This window comes from Saimiri boliviensis, chromosome 17 (genome assembly GCF_048565385.1).
Source record: "Saimiri boliviensis isolate mSaiBol1 chromosome 17, mSaiBol1.pri, whole genome shotgun sequence".
Taxonomy (NCBI): domain Eukaryota; kingdom Metazoa; phylum Chordata; class Mammalia; order Primates; family Cebidae; genus Saimiri; species Saimiri boliviensis.
Window position 1 is genome coordinate 6,305,502 of NC_133465.1, and position 19,449 is coordinate 6,324,950.

General features: G+C 41.2%; 1 protein-coding gene and 1 pseudogene across 1 annotated transcript in view; both read right to left on the bottom strand.

Moving 5' to 3' along the window:
- LOC120366922 (large ribosomal subunit protein uL30-like 1 pseudogene) overlaps positions 1-11,134 on the bottom strand; it is a 63,446-nt pseudogene extending 52,312 nt beyond the window's left edge.
- The window catches only part of PPM1E (protein phosphatase, Mg2+/Mn2+ dependent 1E), a 252,589-nt gene that overhangs the window by 219,994 nt on the left and 13,146 nt on the right, over positions 1-19,449 (bottom strand). The gene's annotated exons all lie outside the window — the stretch shown is intronic.

Genomic DNA, 19,449 nt, shown 5'->3' on the forward strand with positions numbered 1-19,449 from the left:
AATTCTCCTGCCTCAGCCTCCTGAGTAGCTGGGATTACAGGCACGTGCCACCATGCCCAGCTAATTTTTTCTATCTTTAGTAGAGATGGGGTTTCACCATGTTGACCAGGATGGTCTCGATCTCTTGACCTCGTGATCCACCCGCCTCGGCCTCCCAAAGTGCTGGGATTACAGGCTTGAGCCACCGCGCCCGGCTGTCTGGCTAATTTTTAAAACATTTTTGTAAAGGCAGGGTTTCACTATGTTGCCCAGTCTGGTCTCAAACTCCTGGGCTCAAGCAATCCTCATAGCCTCAGCCTCCCAAAGTGTGTGAGTCACCATATGTCTGGCCTTTTTTTTTTCTTTTTCTAAGTTAAATGACCATCTACTACCATCACAAACACCAAAAAATGGCATGCTAAAACAATCCTCTGAAATCCAACTATTTTTAAGAAATCTCAATGTTAATAGATATAATCATTAAAAAAAAAGCATTAAAAACAATGTTTAAAAGATATTGTTGAGATATAGGCTGGATTTTTAAAAAATACTTACTTGAAAATATCTGCCATGTAACTGCTGGAAAATCTGAAAATGATTATGACAAAGTCAAACAAATTGCTAATTAAAAATACAACAATAACATTATTATAGAGTGGTTCTGAATGCTGACTCTGAATCCAGACTGTCCTAGCTACTTATCAGCTATGTAAACTTAGATGGCTTAATCTGTACCTCAATTTCATTACTTGAAATATAAGGATAACAGTGCCTATTTTATTTAGTTCTCATGAGGATTAAATGAGTTAATGTATGTAAAATAGTTGGATCAGTGCTCTACATTACAAGCATTATTTAAACATTTCTCATTTGTATTACCATTATAAAGACAGTTTAGGCTTACAAAACTATTTTATCACGTTAAAGATAAAGAACTACCTGGTGCGGTGGCTCATGCCTGTAATCTCAGCACTTTGGGAGGCCAAGGCAGGCGGATCACAAGGTCAAGAGATCCAGACCATCCTGGCCAACATGGTGAAACCCTGTCTCTACTAAAAAAACAAAGATTAAAAATAAATAAATAAATAAATAATTTAAAAAAGGTAAAAAGAAAAAAAAAAAACCCAACGATTATCTAGGCATGGTGACGTGCACCTGTAGTCCCAGGTACTCGGCAGGATGAGGCAGGAGAATCACTTGAACCAGGGAGGTGGAAGTTGCAGTGACCGGAGATTGTGTCACTACACTCCAGGCTGGTGACAGAGCGAGACTCCTCTCAAAAACAAAACAAAACAAAGAACTACCTAGGTGAAGATTTATATTACTTGCTTGCCATAGCTTATCTTAGTCCTTATCAATTCAGAAATGCATATGCCAAGATAACTGGCATTCTAACAATTTCACATTTTAAAAAAATCACAAATAAAACATTCACAAATAAGAAAATCTAAGAGTAAATCTAACAGTATAATGTGTTGTTACAGAAAAATCAGGAGCAAAATACATTAACGATTATCTAAACCACAATATTTCTGACAGTACTATTAGTTACAAACTATTTTATAAAGAAGTATGCCATAAAAGGCAACCTTTGCATATAGCAATATAAGAATGTGTAGATAAGACGTCCAATATGTCTTTTCTTAGTCTTTAATTATAAAATCATGGTGCTTTATTTCAAATGCATTCACAGAAAATGGTCAATATTTAAAATTATTTACATCTAAATATGCTTTTTTAGATTTAACTTTCCAAAATACTGACTGGTCCTGATTGGTCCTTACTGTGATATAGAAAAATCTGCATTGAACATATTTATTCAGTTTTTCTTTATTTAATTAATTTATTTATTTTAATTTTAATTTTTTATTTTTTTGAGACGGAGTTTCGCTCTTGTTACCCAGGCTGGAGTGCAATGGTGCGATGTTGGCTCACCACAACCTCCGCCTCTTGGGTTCAGGCAATTCTCCTGCCTCAGCCTCCTGAGTAGCTGGGATTACAGGCACGCGCCACCATGCCCAGCTAATTTTTTGTATTTTTAGTAGAGACAGGGTTTCACCATGTTGACCAGGATGGTCTCGATCTCTTGACCTCGTGATCCACCCGCCTCGGCCTCCCAAAGTGCTGGGATCACAGGCGTGAGCCGCTGCGCCTGGCTTTTTTTTTTTTTTTTTTTGAGACAGGGTTTCGCTCTTGTTACCCAGGCTGGAGTGCAATGGTGTGATCTCGACTCACTGCAACCTCTGCCTCCTGGGTTCAAGCAATTCTCCAGCCTCAGCCTCCCGAGTAGCTGGGACTACAGGCGTGTGCCACCATACCCAGCTAATTTTTTGTATTTTCAGTAGAGACGGGGTCTCACCATGTTGACAAGGATGGTCTCAATCTCTTGACCTCATGATCCACCCGGCATGGCCTCCCAAAATGCAGGGATTATAGGCATAAGCCACTGTGCCTGGCCCACTTTTTCTTATATTTTATACTCTACCATGTACTAAATATTCATAATTTTTATCAAGATATACTGTCCTTTCATGTAAACGTAACTTAAATTTGGATTCTTACATTCTCCCCAGTGCAGTGGTTCTCTAACTTTAGTGTGCACCATAATTACCTACATTTTTTTTGGTAGGGGAGGCGGAGTTTCGCTCTTGTCACCCAGGCTGCAGTGCAATGGCGAGAGATCTCAGTGCACTGCAACCTTCGCCTCCCAGGTTCAAGCAATTCTCCTGCCTCAGCCTCCTGAGTAGCTGGGATTACAGACATGCACCACCACACCCAGTTAACTTTTGTATTTTTTAGTAGAAATGCAGTTTCACCATGTTGGCCAGGCTGGTCTCGAATGCCTGACCTCAGGTGATCTGAGGTCACCTCAGGTGATCTGCCCACCTCAGCCACTCAAAGTGTTGGGATTATAGGTGTGAGCCACTGCACTGGGCCAGTTACTTACAATTTTTATTCAAAACAGATTCCCTGAACCCAGTGAAATTCTCGTTTGGTAGGTGTGGGCAGAAGCACAGGAATTTGAATTTGCATAACAAAACACTCCAGGTAATTCTGATATAGGTAATTCATGTTCAACACTTAAGAAACACTGCTCTCCTCCTCTGTATAGTGGTGAGTATCCCCACCTGTCACAGGGTTCGATTCCCCAACAGGGAGACAAAATAAATAAAAAAAAGAAACACTGCTCTATTTTTGTATTTTAGCAGAGATGGGGTTTTACCATGTTGACCAGGATGGTCTCGATCTCTTGACCTCGTAATCTACCTGCCTTGGCCTCCCAAAGTGCTGGGATTACAGGCGTGAGCCACCGAGCCCAGCCAAAGAGCAAAACCCTGTCTCAAAAAAAGAAACTGCTCTAATAATTCAGTTTATAATATATATGCTATGCTTTAATTCATTAAATATTAACTCAGTGCTTCATATGTACAGGCTTAGTGCTGTGGATCAAACATGAATTCTGTTTCAAGGAAGGTGCAATTTAATAAAAGAGATAAGACATGCATATAAATGACTTATAATAAAAAGTAAGGAATTCCCAAATGTCTTCTAAGAAGATAAAAAGATACAATACTGAGGTAGTTCACGGGAGGGAATGATACTTCCAGCTGACCTCAGGTAAATTTTTCTAGTAAGATAAAGCATTTGAAATGAGCGTTGAAGCCTGTCTCTTCAGATTCTAAGGTTGAAAAAAATAAAAATTTACCTCACTGAATGATAAATTTATCTATGAATGTCACCCCTTCAAAGTCACAAAGTTATTCTCTACCTCCTAAGTTTTATATGTTGATTGATGGGTCATAGTCTTGTGTTGTCCTGTACACTACACAGCAGCTTGGTATGCTTCTATCTCTCCAGACACATCCTTGAAAGTTTTAGTACTTTTGGTACATTTATCCTCTAAAAGATAACGTCTTTTAGAGGATACAGGGAAACATACTTATCCTTTTACATGTTAACATGCATGACATGTCTGTGACTTAATTTAAAAATTCCAGTATCTCCCTAGAAATATAGCATACAGTCTAGAAATATAGCAATATAGTCTACAGTGCCTAACAGTAACTGAATGAATGAATGAATTAGAATCTACAGTGCCCAACAGTAACTGAATAAATGAATGAATGAATTACTTTCAGGTCATTCTCCGATTTTCCTTGCAGGTTTAAAACCCTCCTTTATCAAGAGAAATGAAAGTTAGCCAGACAAGTATCAAATGTGCTATGCTTTCTCATCTCCACAACTTTGCACATGGTAATGTCTCTGCTGGAATGTTTTTCAGCTCCCTCTTCCTCTTGGCTAATTCCTATTTAGTCTTCTAAATGGAATTTAAGTGTCCCCTTCTAGATCCAATGGACTACTTTGGCTCACCTGTCTTAGTGTTCCATAAAATCCTCTGTATTGCTGTATCTTAACTCTAATCAGTATACTGTACAGGGGCAGCAAGATTACAAATTTTGGAGTCAGACACATCTGAGTTCAAATTCTGATTTGAATTTCACACTTATTGTGTGACCTTGGACAAGTTACCTAATATCTCTAAGAATTTCCTTATCTGAAAAATAGAGAATAACAGTATGTAAGGTGCTCAGTATATCACTTCATACATAATAGTGAATAACATGATCACATTGTATTGTACTTGCTGGTTCACTTGTCTGACTATTCCTCTAAACCACAAACGTCTTGAGGAAAGGAACATGTTTATCTCCGAATAAGCTGCATTTAGCACAGTGTTTGGCATATGGTAGATACTTAAATTTTAATGAATATATAAATATTACTTCCATTATAAAAAATTAATTTGTACTTGAAATCCATTCTGTAATGAGGTGCAAAACAAGTGAATAAAAAAATAAAGTCACTCACTCACCAGGCGTGGTGCTCACGCCTGTAATCCCAGCACTTTGGGAGGCCGAGGTGGGCAGATCATGAGGTCAGGAGACCATCCTGGCCAACACGGTGAAACCCCGTCTCTACTAAAATACAAAAATTAGCTGGGCGTGGTGGCATGCGCCTGTAGTCCCAGTAACTCAGGAGGCTGAGGCAGGGGAATGGCTTGAGCCCAGGGAAGTGGAGGACTCCGTGAACCGACATCATGCTACTGCACTATAGCCTGGGCGAGACAGAGCAAGACTCCATCTCAAAAAAAAAAAAAAAAAAAAAAAGAAAATAAACTCACTCATGTCAGGTTTTTAGGTTTTTTTTTTTTTTTTTTTTTTTTTTTAAAGAATACTGTCTTTAATCATTTTTTTTTTTTCGAGACGCACTCTTGCTCTGCCACCAGGATGGAGTGCAGTGGCGCCATCTTGGCTCACTGCAGCCTCCGCCTCCCGGGTTGAAGCGATTCTCCTGCCTCAGCCTCCTGAGTAGCTAGAACTACAGGCACGTGCCACCATGTCTAGCTAACTTTTGTATTTTTAGTAGAGACAGGGTTTCACCATGTTGGCCAGGATGGTCTCGATCTCTTGACTTAATGATCCACCTGTCTCGGCCTCCCAAAGTGCTGGTATTACAGGCATGAGCCACAGTGCCCAGCCTTAATCATATTTTTTTATAATTTACTTTTAACTATACATATTATGAAATAACAAATGACTCAGTATCTTGCTTTGACATGGCTGATCATATATGCCACGGTACTGCATACCTATATTTTTTCACAGTATGTATTAACCACAAAAATTACCAAACCACACGTAAGACTATCTTTGACAACTACTTAGAAAAGTTACAGTAGAGAGAGATTCAAGATGGCTGTTTAGCAGCAGCTCAGGATTGCAGCTCCCAGTGAAAGTGCAGGGAATGAGTGGACGCCAGACTTCCAGATGAATTTTTGTCGCCCATAGACCAAGAGATTCCCAGCGGAGGAGCCCCATGCATCGCCAGCATGACTCTTTTGGTCTGCGGCAATTTTGTCAGTATCCCAGCACGGCAGTTCTCAGTGCAGAGTATGAGGGACTGGGTGCCCTTTTGGTTGGTGTTTGGAGCTCCAGGAAGGCAGAGTTGCCCATTCAGCTGATTGAAAAGGGGACTGAAGCCGGGAGCCAGACCAGGAGATTCCCAGGCAGAAAAACGCCACGAATCTCAGTGCTGCTGTTTCAGCCGGCGTGGTTGCGGCATGGGAAATTGCATAGATCCCAGCGCCTTTTCGGCAGGCAACTGGGGCACCTGGGAGAGAATCGACTCTTCAATTAGGAAAAGAAAATAAGGGGGCTCCAAGGCAGGGAGCCATGTGATAGGCTCGGCTGGTCCCACCCCCACAGAAAAACAGCAATTGGAAATGCTGACCATTGAGAGTTTCACAGCAAGCACAGCTGAACCCAGGAAGGTCCAGCTCTGTGGGGAGGGGCATCCACCGAAGGAATAACATCATCACCAACAAGGTGGACGTCCACTCAAGAGATCCAATCTGAAAGTCAGCAATTACAAAGATGACAGGTGGATAAATCCACAAAGATGAGAAGAAACCAGTGCAAAAAGGCTGAAAATATCCAAAATCAGAATGCCTCTCCTCCTTCAGGGGATCACAGCTCCTCATCAGCAAGGGAACAAGGCCTGATGGAGAATGAATGTGATGAATTGTCAGAATCAGGTTTCAGAAGGTGGATAATAAGAAACTTCTGTGAGCTAAAAGAACACGTTCTAATCCAATGCAAAGAAACTAAGAACCTTGAAAAAAGTTTTGACGAAATGCTAACGAGAATAGACAATTTAGAGAGGAATGTAAGTGAATTAACAGAGCTGAAATACACAATATGAGAACTTTGCGAAATATGTACAAGTTTTAACTTGTCAAATTGACCAAGCAGAAGAAAGGCTATCAGAGGTCGAAGACCAACTCAATGAAATAAAACGAGAAGACAAGATTAGAGAAAAAAGGGCAAAAAGGAATGAGCTAAGTCTCCAAGAAATATGGGACTATGTGAAAAGACCTAATCTACGTTTGATAGGTGTACCTGAATGTGACGAAGAGAATGAATTCAAGTTGGAAAATATTCTTCAGGATATTATTCAGGAAAACTTTCCCAACCTAGCAAGGCAGGACAATATTCAAGTCCAGGAAATATGGAGAACACCACAAAGATATTCCTCAAGAAGAGCAACCCCAAGGCACATAATTGTCAGATTCACCAGGGTGGAAATGAAGAAGAAAATGCTAAGGGCAGTCTGAGAGAAAGGTCAGGTTACCCGCAAACGGAAGCCTATCAGACTCACAGCAGATCTTTCAGCAGAAACCCCACAAGCCAGAAGAGAGAGTGAGGGCCAATATTCAACATCGTTAAAGAACAGAACTTTCAACCCAGAATTTCATATCCAGCCAAACTAAGCTTCATAAGTGAAGGAAAAATAAAATCTTTTGTGAACAAGCAAGTACTCAGAGATTTCATCACCACCAGGCCTGCTTTACAAGTGCTTCTGAAAGAAGCACTACACATAGAAAGGAACAACCAATATCAGCCATTCCAAAAATATAAAAAATTTTTTAAAGAGAATCAACATAATGAAGAATCTATATCAACTAAAGGGCAAAACAGACAGCTAGCATTAAATGGCAGTATTAAATTCACATATATTAATATTAATCCTAAATTTGAATCGCCTAAATGCCCCAATCAAAAGACACAGACAGGAAAATTGGATAAAAAGCCAAAACCCATCAGTATACTGCATCTAGACTCATATCATATGCAAGGATACATAAAGACTCAAAACAAAGGGATGGAGGAAGTTTTACCAACCAAATGCATCACTGTGAATATGAGACAGATCAATCAGACAGAAAATTAACAAGGATATCCAGGATTTGAACTCAGACCTGGAACAAGTAAACTTAATAAACATTTAATGAACTCTCCACCCCAAATCCACAAAACATACATTCTTCTCAGTACCACATCATCATTCCTAAATCACTCCTCAGTAATTGCATAGCATTTCGCAGGTTTAAATGAAATATTGGTTGGCTGCTTTTTTGTTATTTTCCTCCCTTATTCTTTCCTGTCTCCATTGTTAAGTACAATTATTGGCATAAAAGAGGTTTTAATACCCGTTTTTAGACTGCATTCTAGCCTGGGCAATAAAGCAAGACTCCTGTTCTCTCTTCCTCTTTTTCTTCCTCTTTCTCTCTTTCGTTATTTTTTTTTCTTTCTTTCTTACAAAAAAAAAAAAAGTTACAGTAAAATAAAAAGCTTCTTAAAACCAAGGGAATTCTCAATCAGAAAAGCTTAATTAATTAAAATCTTTTATAGTCCTTGGGGAAGTGAGAAAAAATTCAGTTTCTTGGTTTGATAAGTTTGACCTATGTAAGAATATAAAAAGAACCTAATTAATTAATGTAATATTTAATGGATTTTTCCATTGTGATGTTTAATTAGCTAGTCTGAACAACACAGAGGTGCTAATCTTTTTTTTTTTTTTTCCAGAGTCTTGCTCTGTCACCAAGCTGAAGTGTAGCGGCTTGATCTCAGCTTACTGCAACCTCCAATTCTCTGGTTCAAGTGATTGTCCTGCCTCAGCTTCCTGAGTGGCAGGGATTGGAGGCACACACTACCACACCCAGCTAATTGGTTTATTTATATATTATTATTATTATTATTATTATTATTTTTGCAGAGACAAGTAAACATTTATTTTTGTACCTTTCCTCTTATGTGTATTTCAAGTCTTTCTCACAAGGCCCCAAGAATCGCCAGATTCAATTATGTCCCTGGGCTTGTCCACTGCTGCAGGAGTCTTAGGGAGCCGTGTACAAATGCTAGAGTTACTCGATTACCAACATTAAACCCTAGGATAAGAGATGCAGCAAAGCAGAACTCCTTCCTCCATGGAATGTGCTGATTTCAGACGAGGCAGCAGCCAATGTGGAACACGCTGGAATTCTTCCTTGGAACTGGACTGTGATGAGAGGTGCCTGCCATGAACATAAGCTACTGTTTTTTTCTTTTCTTTTTTCTTTTGAGACAGAGTGCTCGTTACCTAGGCTAGAGTGCAATGGTGTGATCTTGGCTCACATCAACCTCTGCCTCCCGGGTTCAAGCGATTCTCCTGCCTCAGCCTCCCGAGTAGCTGGGATTACAGGCATGGGCCACCATGCCCGCTAATTTTTGTATTTTCAGTAGAGACAGGGTTTTGCCATGTTGGTCAGGCTGGTCTTGAACTCCTGACCTTAGGTGATCCGCCCTCCTCAGCAGGAGTAAGTACTGGGATTACAGGCATGAGCCACTGCGCCTGGCCAGCTACTGTCTTTTCTTTGACCCTTCCTTTCCAGTTTTTAAAGATAGAACAGTAAATAATCTTCTCTGAAGATCCTTGATACAAATTCTCCAAAACCAAAAACACATGCTTCCACTTCATTGATAAAAATTTGTTGCAGTTTGGCACCTGGTTCTAGTTCAGCTGGCGGATGAGCTGATTGATGCGTTCACCCCGATAGCCAGGTTTGCCCATCTCCTTGAGGAAGCCCACTCTATTTTTGGTAGCATGACGGGCCACTGAGAGGTGGAAAGGGCGCAAGAACCATGAGATCTCCTGGAAATGCTTCCCCGGGAAGGCGATTTCATGAACGAGGTCTTCCAAGCAAATGACACCAAACTTGCCCAGGTGCTCCTCAGTCACAGTGTTGTCTGTCAGAGGGATGGTCTTATTCTTGACCCTGGCTTGTCCACGTTTCAAAATGAGTTCCCGGACAGACTTCAGATTTGGAAATCCCCAGGCCACATAAGGTTCCACTATACGCAGCATTTTTAGGGTCTGGGGAGTGACTTTTACAAAGACACCACTAAAACTTTTCTTTAGGCGAAGTCTTGCAATGGTTCTCTGCACCAGTAAACTCACACCATCAATCCTTTCGATGCGTACAACAAAGGCCAAAGAATGTTTATCTGGCAATTCCAAGGCGTGAGGCTTCACTTCCAGTCGTCTGACACGCACCTTGTCACGTGTCTGCCGCCAGGAATCATGCAGGAATGATTCCAATCGCTTAAACCTGGGCCCTTTTCCTTTCCTCTGCTCCTTCTTTGCCAAAAGTGCCTGCTTTGCCTGAGTGGCTTTGAGGGCTTGATAAGCCTTCCTCTTTTTCAGGAGATTTTCTGGAACCAAAGGGATTTTTCTTTGCTCTTGCTCCGCCATCTTCCCGGTGTCTATTTATATATTATTTTTTTAAGACAGAGTCTCGCTGTGTTGTCCAGGCTGGGGTGTAGTCACGAGGTCTCAGCTCACTGCAACCTCCGCCTCCCAGGTCCCAGTGATTCTCCTGCCCCAGTCTCCCAAGTAGCTGGGACTACAGGCGTGTGTCACCACATCCAGCTAATTCTTTGTATTTTTAGTAGAGATGGGGCTTCATCATGTTGGCCAGGCTGGTCTTGAACTCTGATCTCATGATTTGCCTGCCTTGGTCTCCCAAAGTGCTGGGATTACAGGTGTGAGCCACCGCACCCAGCCCTAATTTTTGTATTGTTAGTAAAGACGGGGTTTCACCATGATGGCCTGGATGGTCTCTATCTCATGACCTCGTGATTTGCCTGCCTTGGCCTCCCAAAGTGCTGGGATTACAGGCGTGAGCCATCATGCCTGCCCAAGGTACTAATTTTTGCTATTCATTTGTAAGGTCTCAATCTGAGAGAATGTTTTTATATTTGATAATCAATATATTTTACTTATTTAATTTAAAAATGGGGTCTCACTATGTTGTCCAGGCTGGAGTGCAGTGGCTATTCACAGATACAATCATAGCACACTACAGCCTTGATCTCCTGGGTTCAAGTGATCCTCCTGCACCTCCTCTGAAGTAGCTGGGACTAAAGGAGTATGCTAGCATGGCCACCTCAATTGTATTTTAATCTACAATGTATTTTTACAGACCTGTACTATAGCTAATATGATTTGTTTTCTTTCTTTCTCTTTTCCTTGGCAGTCAAGGATTGTTTTACTTTAATACTAAACATAAACTGGGTATTTTATTATATAAAATGGAATTCTGAGACCAGGCGCAGTGGCTCACACCTGTAATCCCAGCACTTTGGGAGTCCAAGGTGGGTGGATCACGAGGTCAAGAGATGGAGACCATTCTGGTCAACATGGTGAAACCCCATCTCTACTAAAAATACAAAAATTAGCTGGGTATGGTGGCGCACGCCTATAGTCTCAGCTACTCGGGAGGCTGAGGCAGGAGAATTGCTTGAACCCAGGAGGCGGAGGTTGCAGTGAGCCGAGATCGCGCCATTGCACTCCAGCCTGGGTAATAAGAGTGAAACACCATCTCAAAAAAAATAAATAAATTAATTAAATAAATAAAATGGAATTCTGTTTCTAAAAGATAAGCTTTACTCTGCTCTGAGACTTTTTTTTTTTTTTTTTTGAGATGGAGTTTCACTCTTGTCCCCCCCCAGGTTGGAGTGCAGTGGCGTGATCTCAGCTCACTGAAACGTTGGCCTCCTGGGTTCAAGAAATTCTCCTGCCTCAGCCTCCCAAGTAGCTGGGATTACAGGCATGTGTCACCACACCTAGCTAATTTTGTATTTTTAGTGGAGACGGGGTTTCCCCATGTTGGTCAGGCTGGTGTCAAACTCCTGACCTCAGGTGATCCGCCCTCCTCAGCCTCCCAAAGTGCTGGGATTACAGGCATGAGCCACAGCGCCCAGCCTCTGAGCTATTTTTTAATGCATTATGCAAAGGAATAAAGATTTTACAATGATGATTCCAAAACTATGTTACAGTATATGGACACCATGGTGAGGTATGCTATAATCCATGGCTCTTTCAGAATACAAGCGATCAATGGTTTATGTCAATTTATAATCCATTGGTTTTTTTTTTTTTTTTTTTTTTAAGATAGAGTTTTGTATCACCCAGGCCAGAGTACAGTGGCACAGTCTCAGCTCACTACAACCTCTGCCTTCTGGGTTCAAGCAATTCTCCTGCTTCAACCTCACACATTGCTGGGACTACAAGCATGAGCCACCAGGCCCATCTAATTTTTGTAGTTTTAGTAGAGATGGGGTTTCCCCATGTTGTTCAGGCTGGTCTCGAACTCCTGACCTCAAGTGATCCATCTGCCTCAGCCTCCCAAAGTCCTGGGATTACAGGAGTGAGCTACCACACCCGGCCAATCCACTGCTTATTTATCACCAGTATGTGCTTTATTGGCTTCTAAAAGATCAGATACTGAATATATGGCATTACTATAGATTGCAAACTAAACAAAAATATTTCTCTTTTCATTTAGATATATATTTTTTGAGACAAGGTCTGGCTGTATCACTCAGGCTGGAGTGCAATGGTGCGATCTTGATTCACTGTAACCTCTGCCTCCTGGGTTCAGGCCAGTATCCCGGGCTCAGACTATCCTCCCACCTCAGCCTCCTGAGTAGCTGGGACTACAGGCATGCACCACCATGCCCAGGTAATTTCTGTATTTTTTTGTAGAGACAGGATTTTGTCATGTTGCTTAGGTTGGTCTCAAACTTGGGAGCTCAACCAATCCACCAACCTTGGCCTCTCAAAGTGCTGGGATTAGAGGCGGGAGCCACTGCACCCAGTTTCTCTTTTTACTTTAAAAACAAAAACCAAAAAAACAACCAAAAACACAAACAGGATTTTTTTACAAAGTAGATATTTCCTTTTTTTATAGAGATGGGGTTTCACCATGTTGGCCAGGATAGTCTCGATCTCCTGACCTCGTGATCTGCCTGCCTCAGCCTCCCAAAGTGCTGGGATTACAGGCATGAGCCACTGTGCCCATTCTCCAAAGAAGACATTTCTTTAGTAAGATGACTGCTGCATTAGGAAGTAAAATTATATAGAAAATAGGTACCTTCAGCTATTTCAATAATAATGAAATTGAAAAATTTAAACAGATTGCAAGATTAGTCAAGTATTAAATGAAAAAAATATATTTCCAGGCATCTTGGTAAGTGAAAAATAATGTATTTTTTTATTTTTTGCCATTGTTATAAGCCATACACCAATTTGTGAACTATTATTTGTCTATGTTTGAATAAGTTCTGATTTCTCAATTATGTTTTTAATAAAGAGCAATAATTATTAACTTTTTCTTTACTTTCATTAGAGGCAAGAGCTTAGAGAAATATTTGGTGGAAAACCTTTAGACGGCTCTTTATCTATAGGTAATCCCTGAGTAAGATACTTTTTTGGGTGAAAGATAAAATGAAAATCCAACCAGCCTATCTACCTCCAAAGGAAGGTTTATTCTAGTTAGGGAAGTGGATGCTCCTTGCAGAAGAATCAGCATCTATAAAGGCAGAAAAGCAGAAAATAACATAATATCTTTGTGTGTGTGTGTGTGTGTGTGTGTATGTGTCCATCAATATGTGAATGAATAAAGAAAATGTGGTTAACATAATATCTTTAGAAAATCAGGGTGAGGGCCAGGCATGGTAGCTCATACCTATAGTCTTAGCACTTGGCCAAGGTGGGTCGATCACTTGAGCCTAGGAGTTTGAGACCAGCCTGGGCAACATGGTGAGACCCCCTATCTCTATTTTTAAAAAATGCAGGGCACAGTGGCTCATGCCTGTGATCCTAGTACTTTGGGAGGCTGAGGTGGGCAAATCACTTGAGGCCAGGAGTTTTAAGACCAGCCTAGCCAACATGGTGAAACCTCATCTCTACTAAAAATACAAAAAAATTAGCTGGATTTGGTGGTGGATGCCTAGAACCCCAGCTATTTGGGAGGCTGAGGCAGGAGAATCTCTTCAACCTGTAAGGCAGAGGCTGCAGTGAGCCAAAATCGCACCACTGCACTCCAGCCTAGGTAAAAGAGAGAGACTCTATCTCTAAATAAATAAATAAATAATTTAAAAAGACAACCACAGTGAGTTCAATAATGCTGGAAAATCCAGCGAAGCTAAATTAAAAGGAAAGAACACCAATGGCAGGGAAATTTGTTGGGAGGCTACTAAAGTAATCAAGGCAAGAAATGATAAAAGCCTAAACTAAGCAAATGGTGGTAATCAAAATTCAATTTATACATTTGCATTGAAATTTTTCCCTATAGGATATGTTTATAATACAGCTTAAGAATCATAAAATGAACATCATAATTATAATCTCTCAAGTCTTAATGCCTAGGTTAATGTCCTGGTGACGCTGCTGATGGTGAAAACTTATTCTTTAAATTCTATGTGCCTCAGCTTTTTCATCTGCAAAACAGGTTAAAAGCTTTTATCATATACTTTTTATGATGATTAAAAGAGGTAATAAATATAAAACAGTGCCTGGCCGGGCACGCCTGTAATCCAAGCACCTTGGAGGCCAAGACGGGCGGATCACCTGAGGTCGGGAGTTCAAGACCAGCCTAAACAACATGGTGAAACCCCGTCTTTAAAAACAAAACAAAACAAAACAAAAAACAGTGCCTAAACAAGCTCTCACAGAATACAGTACATAGCAGCAAGAGAAACAGGAACAGATATCTACTATTCATACTTGCACAATTGTTATTTTTAGTGTAGAAAATGCTGACCCTCTGCAAGTTCGTACATTGTTAACTTACAGAAAGACATTTGTATTTATCAATCCAAGATTACAGAATACCCTGGGCACGGGGTTTTTATTAGACAGAAAATTGTTTTTGTTTTAAAACACTCAAAACTATTTCTAGATATATCGTTAACCTGTGACCCTGAAAACGTTGAAAATAATTTTGTTCCTCGAATTATATGTAAGTATATTGTGAATATGACCAGTATCTTTCCAAGTAATGAATGAAACTATTATAAGCTGCCTTAAACCAGGACTTTATTTATTTGAATAAATGTTCAGTTGCCAGAAATCAAACCCCAGAACTTGAGATCATTCCTTTTGCAAAATCTGTTATAGCTTGATTTAATGACTGCCATCTCATATTTATGTGATGTTAGATTCCATAAAGAACATGTTTACAACATAATTCTTGCTCTTTAGAGTTTCAGCCTAGGTAAAAATACTATTTTGGTGAAACCCCCGTCTCTACTAAAAGTACGAAAATTAGCCAGACATAGTGGCACACACCTGTAATTCCAGCTTCTTAGGAGGCTGAGGCAGGAGAATCTCTTGAACCTGAGGGGCAGAGAGTGCAGTGAGCTGAGATTGTACCACTGTACTCCAGCCTGAGAGAGTGAGATTTCATCTTAAAAAAATAAAAAAATTTAAAAAAAAAAATTACAAAAGTAGGCCGGGCGCTCGTGCCTGTAATCCCAGCACTCTGGGAGCCCTCGGCAGATCAATCACCTGAGGCCAGGAGTTCCAGACCAGCCTGGCCAACATGGTAAAACCCCACCTCTACTAAAACACAAAAATTAGCCGGGTGTGGTAGTGCACAGCTGTAATCCCAGCTACTTGGGAGGCTGAGGCAGGAGAAGCGCTTGAACCTAGGAGGTGGGAGTTGTAGTGAGCCAAGACTGCCCTACTGCACTCCAGCCTGAGCAACAGAGTGAGACTCCATCTCAAAAAAAAAAAAAAAAAAAAAAAGAAAGAAATTACAAAAATATCAAAGACCAGAGGTTGTGCTTTGTGGTAAAAGCAGGTCAAATACTTTAATCCATAAAAGACAACAATGGTAATGTTTCTCTAGTGACCTCATAAATCATTATGGGATCAAGTCATCAGGAAAAAAATTATCTTTGATACTTTTTTTTGAGATAGAGTCTTGCTCTGTCACCTAGGCTGGAGTGCAGTGGCACGATCTTGGCTCACAGCAACGTCTACCTTCCAGGTTTAAGCGATTCTCTTGCCTCAGCCTCCCGAGTAGCTGGGATTACAGGCACCCGCCACCACACCAGACTAATTTTTGTTTTTTTTTTTTTTGAGACGGAGTTTTGCTCTTTTTACCCAGGCTGGAGTGCAATGGCGCGATCTCGGCTCACCGCAACCTCCGCCTCCTGGGTTCAGGCAATTCTCCTGCCTCAGCCTCCTGAGTAGCTGGGATTACAGGCACGCGCCACCATGCCCAGCTAATTTTTTATATTTTTAGTAGAGACGGGGTTTCACTATGTTGACCAGGATGGTCTCGATCTCTTGACCTCGTGATCCACCCGCCTCGGCCTCCCAAAGTGCTGGGATTACAGGCTTGAGCCACTGCGTCGGGCCCTAATTTTTGTATTTTTACTAGAGAGGGGATTCACCATCTTAGCCAGGCTGGTCTTGAACTTCTGACCTCATGATCCACTCGCCTCAGCCTCTCAAAGTGCTGGGATTACAGGGGTGAGCCACCAAGCCTGGCCAGGTACTTCTAACCAGCAGATTATTCTTTTGGTTCTTTTTCTTTAACTAGGATAGGTAGTAATAAACTAGCCTTTCTCAGAGCTATACATCAGAGAGAAAAGTCTTAAGTGAAAATATACATGAATAATTAAGGATACTCTCAATCTTTTAAATTTTTCATATAGTACTATTCTTCAAACTTGTCATTGTTCACAACATTCTCATATAAATCAGATAAGAATATTCTTTTAAATCCATGAAAAATGGACAGGTGCAGTGGCTTATGCCTGTAATCCCAGCACTTTGGAGGGCCGCGGTGGGAGGATCACAAGGTCAGAAGTTTGAGACCATCCTGGCCAACATGGTGAAACCCCATCTCTATTAACAATACAAAAATTAGCTGGGCGTGGTAGTGCATGCCTGTAATCCCAGCTACTTGGGAGGCTGAGGCAGGAGAATTGCTTGAATCAGACAGTTGGAGGTTGCAATGAACCAAGATCGTGTCACTGCACTCCAGCTTGATGACAGAGCAAGACTTGGTCTCAAAAAAAAAAAAGGAAAAAATGTTCATTACAACGTTTTGGAATGCTAATCAGTAATAAGAATTGCAAACATTTCTACAGCTAGTTGAAAATGTTAGTTAACAAAACAAAACAAACACATCAACAAAAACATAAAAGAAGAAGCCAACCTAATGGGGTGTGGGAATGGAATACTTTCTTCTTTTTCTTCCTTATCCTCTACCTTTCATGGGAGAGCAGAAAAGGAAAATAATAATAAAGAGAAAGATGATGAGAATAGGCCTATAAAAACCTAGAAAGAAAACAACCACTAGGCTGGGCATGGTGGCTTATGCCTGCAATTCCAACACTTTGTGAGGCTGAGGTAGATGGATCACTTGAGTCCAGGAGTTTGAAACCGGCCTGGCCAACATGGCAAAACTCATCTCTATAAAAAAAATATGAAAATTAGCCCAGCATAGTGGCACGTGCCTGTGGTCCCAGCTACTTGGGAGCCTGGGAAGTAAAGGATGCAATGAGCCATGATTGCGCCAATGCACTCCAACCTGGGTGACAGAGCAAGACTCTGTCTCAAAAACAAAAAACCAAGCCAAAACAGAAGAATTTAGCTGGGCATGGCAGCCCATGCTTGCAGTGCCAGCTACTTGAGAGGCTGAGGCAGGAACACAGGTTGAGGCTCTAGTGAGCTGTTTCACACCACTGTACTCCAGCCTGGGCAACAGTCTGGCTTCCAAAGTGCTGGGACTACAGGTGTGAGGCACTGCGCCCAGCTGAGTGGATCTAATGTCAGTATGAAATGTCAGTCTCTAATTTAATATGAAATGTTTTATTTCCTCAATTATTTTAAACATGAATTTAAAATTGTTAGATATGTGTTACAGAATTAAAGTTTTTATTGTTATAATTGCTGTTTTTTTGAAAAATAGCAAATCTAAACCTAAAATGTTTATTATGGCAGCCACTAGCCCCATATAATTAAGTATTTGAAATGTGATACTCCAAATTGGGATGTACTTATAAGTATAAAATACACATGGGATTTTAAAAACTTGGTATAAAAACATAAAATGTTTCATTAATGACATTTTAATATGGGTTACATGTTGAAATAGTATTTGGATATATTGAGTTAAAATACTTTTTTTTTAAAAAAGAGGTTTCACCATGTTGGTCAGGCTGGTCTTGAACTCCCAACCTCAGGTGATCTGCCCGCTTTGGCCTCCAAAGTGCTTGGATTACAGGCGTGATCCACCACGCCCAGCAAAATACGTTTTTAAAACTAAACTCACCTGTTTCTTTTTAATTTTAAAAAGGTGGTTAATAGAAAATTTTAAACTATACGTGGCTCATATTATATTCCTATTGAACAGAGCTGGTTTAGACTCTTTTAAAATGCTCTAAATCAAGATCCTATTCAGCTATAAGCATTCTTTCCTACATAGTTCAGTAGCAATAATGGCACACACCTGTGTTAAAATAGAAGCTTCATGATATGGCAGTTCAAATAGTAGCCAGAACGTAGAGAAACAAGACTCTTCATACAGTACTGCTGGACAAAACAATCTGGCAATATCTAATACATTTAAAATGTACTTAATATCAATATGAGATTTCAACTTCTAGAAACATTCCCGAGAAACCTACGAACATATGCACAAAGAGACACATCCAAACTAGCATTATCTGTAGGGCAGAGGCCACCAGCTATCAAGATTTTGTACTCTTTTTCCACACTGCAGAGTTGTTTCTTGGAATTAACTGCCAAGCCAGCAATTCATTTTCTAGCCCCCTTTTTGAGGAAATGTAGGTCTCAGGTGGTGTCATATGACTTAAATTCTAGCCAATGGAAAATAAACAGAAATGATATATGCTACTTCTAAGGACTGGCCCTTAAAAACCTCCAAACATGGCCGGGTGCAGTGGCTCATGACTATAATCCCAGCACTCTGGGAGGCTGAGGCAGGTGGATCACGAGGTCAAGAGATCGAGACCATCCTGGTCAACATGGTGAAACCCCGTCTCTACTGAAAATACAAAAATTAGCTGGGCATGGTGGTGAGCACCTGTAGTCCCACCCAGCTACCCGGGAGGCTGAGGCAGGAGAACTGCCTGAACCCAGGAGGCAGAGGTTGCGGTGACCCGGGATCAAACCATTGCACTCCAGCCTGGGTAACAAGAGAGAAACTCCTTCTCAAAAAAAAAAAACAAAAAAACACCTCCAAACACAGAGAGATCCAAGGCGGCCGACTAGCAGCAGCTCAGGATCCCAGCTCCCAGTGAAGGTTCAGTGAGTGAGTGGAGACGCCAGACTTGCAGACGAATTTTTGTTGCCTACGGACCAGGAGATTCCCAGCGGAGGAGCCCCACAGGACACCAGCACGACTCTTTTGGCCAGTGCGGCTGTTTTGCCGGCATCCCTGCGCAGTGGTTCTCAGTGCAGAGTATACGGGTCTGGGTGCCCTTTTAGTTGGCGTTTGGAGCTCTGGGAAGGCAGAGTCGCCCATTCAGCTGATTAAAAGGGGACTGAAGCCGGGAGCCAGACCAGGAGATTCCCGGGCAGAGAAGCATCAGTGCTGCTGTTTCAGCTGGCGTGGTCACAGCACGGGAAATTGCATAGATCCCAGCGCCTTTTCGGCAGGCAACTGGGGCACCTGGGAGAGAATCGACTCTTCAATTAGGAAAAGAAAATAAGGGGGCTCCAAGGCAGGGAGCCATGTGATAGGCTCGGCTGGTCCCACCCCCACAG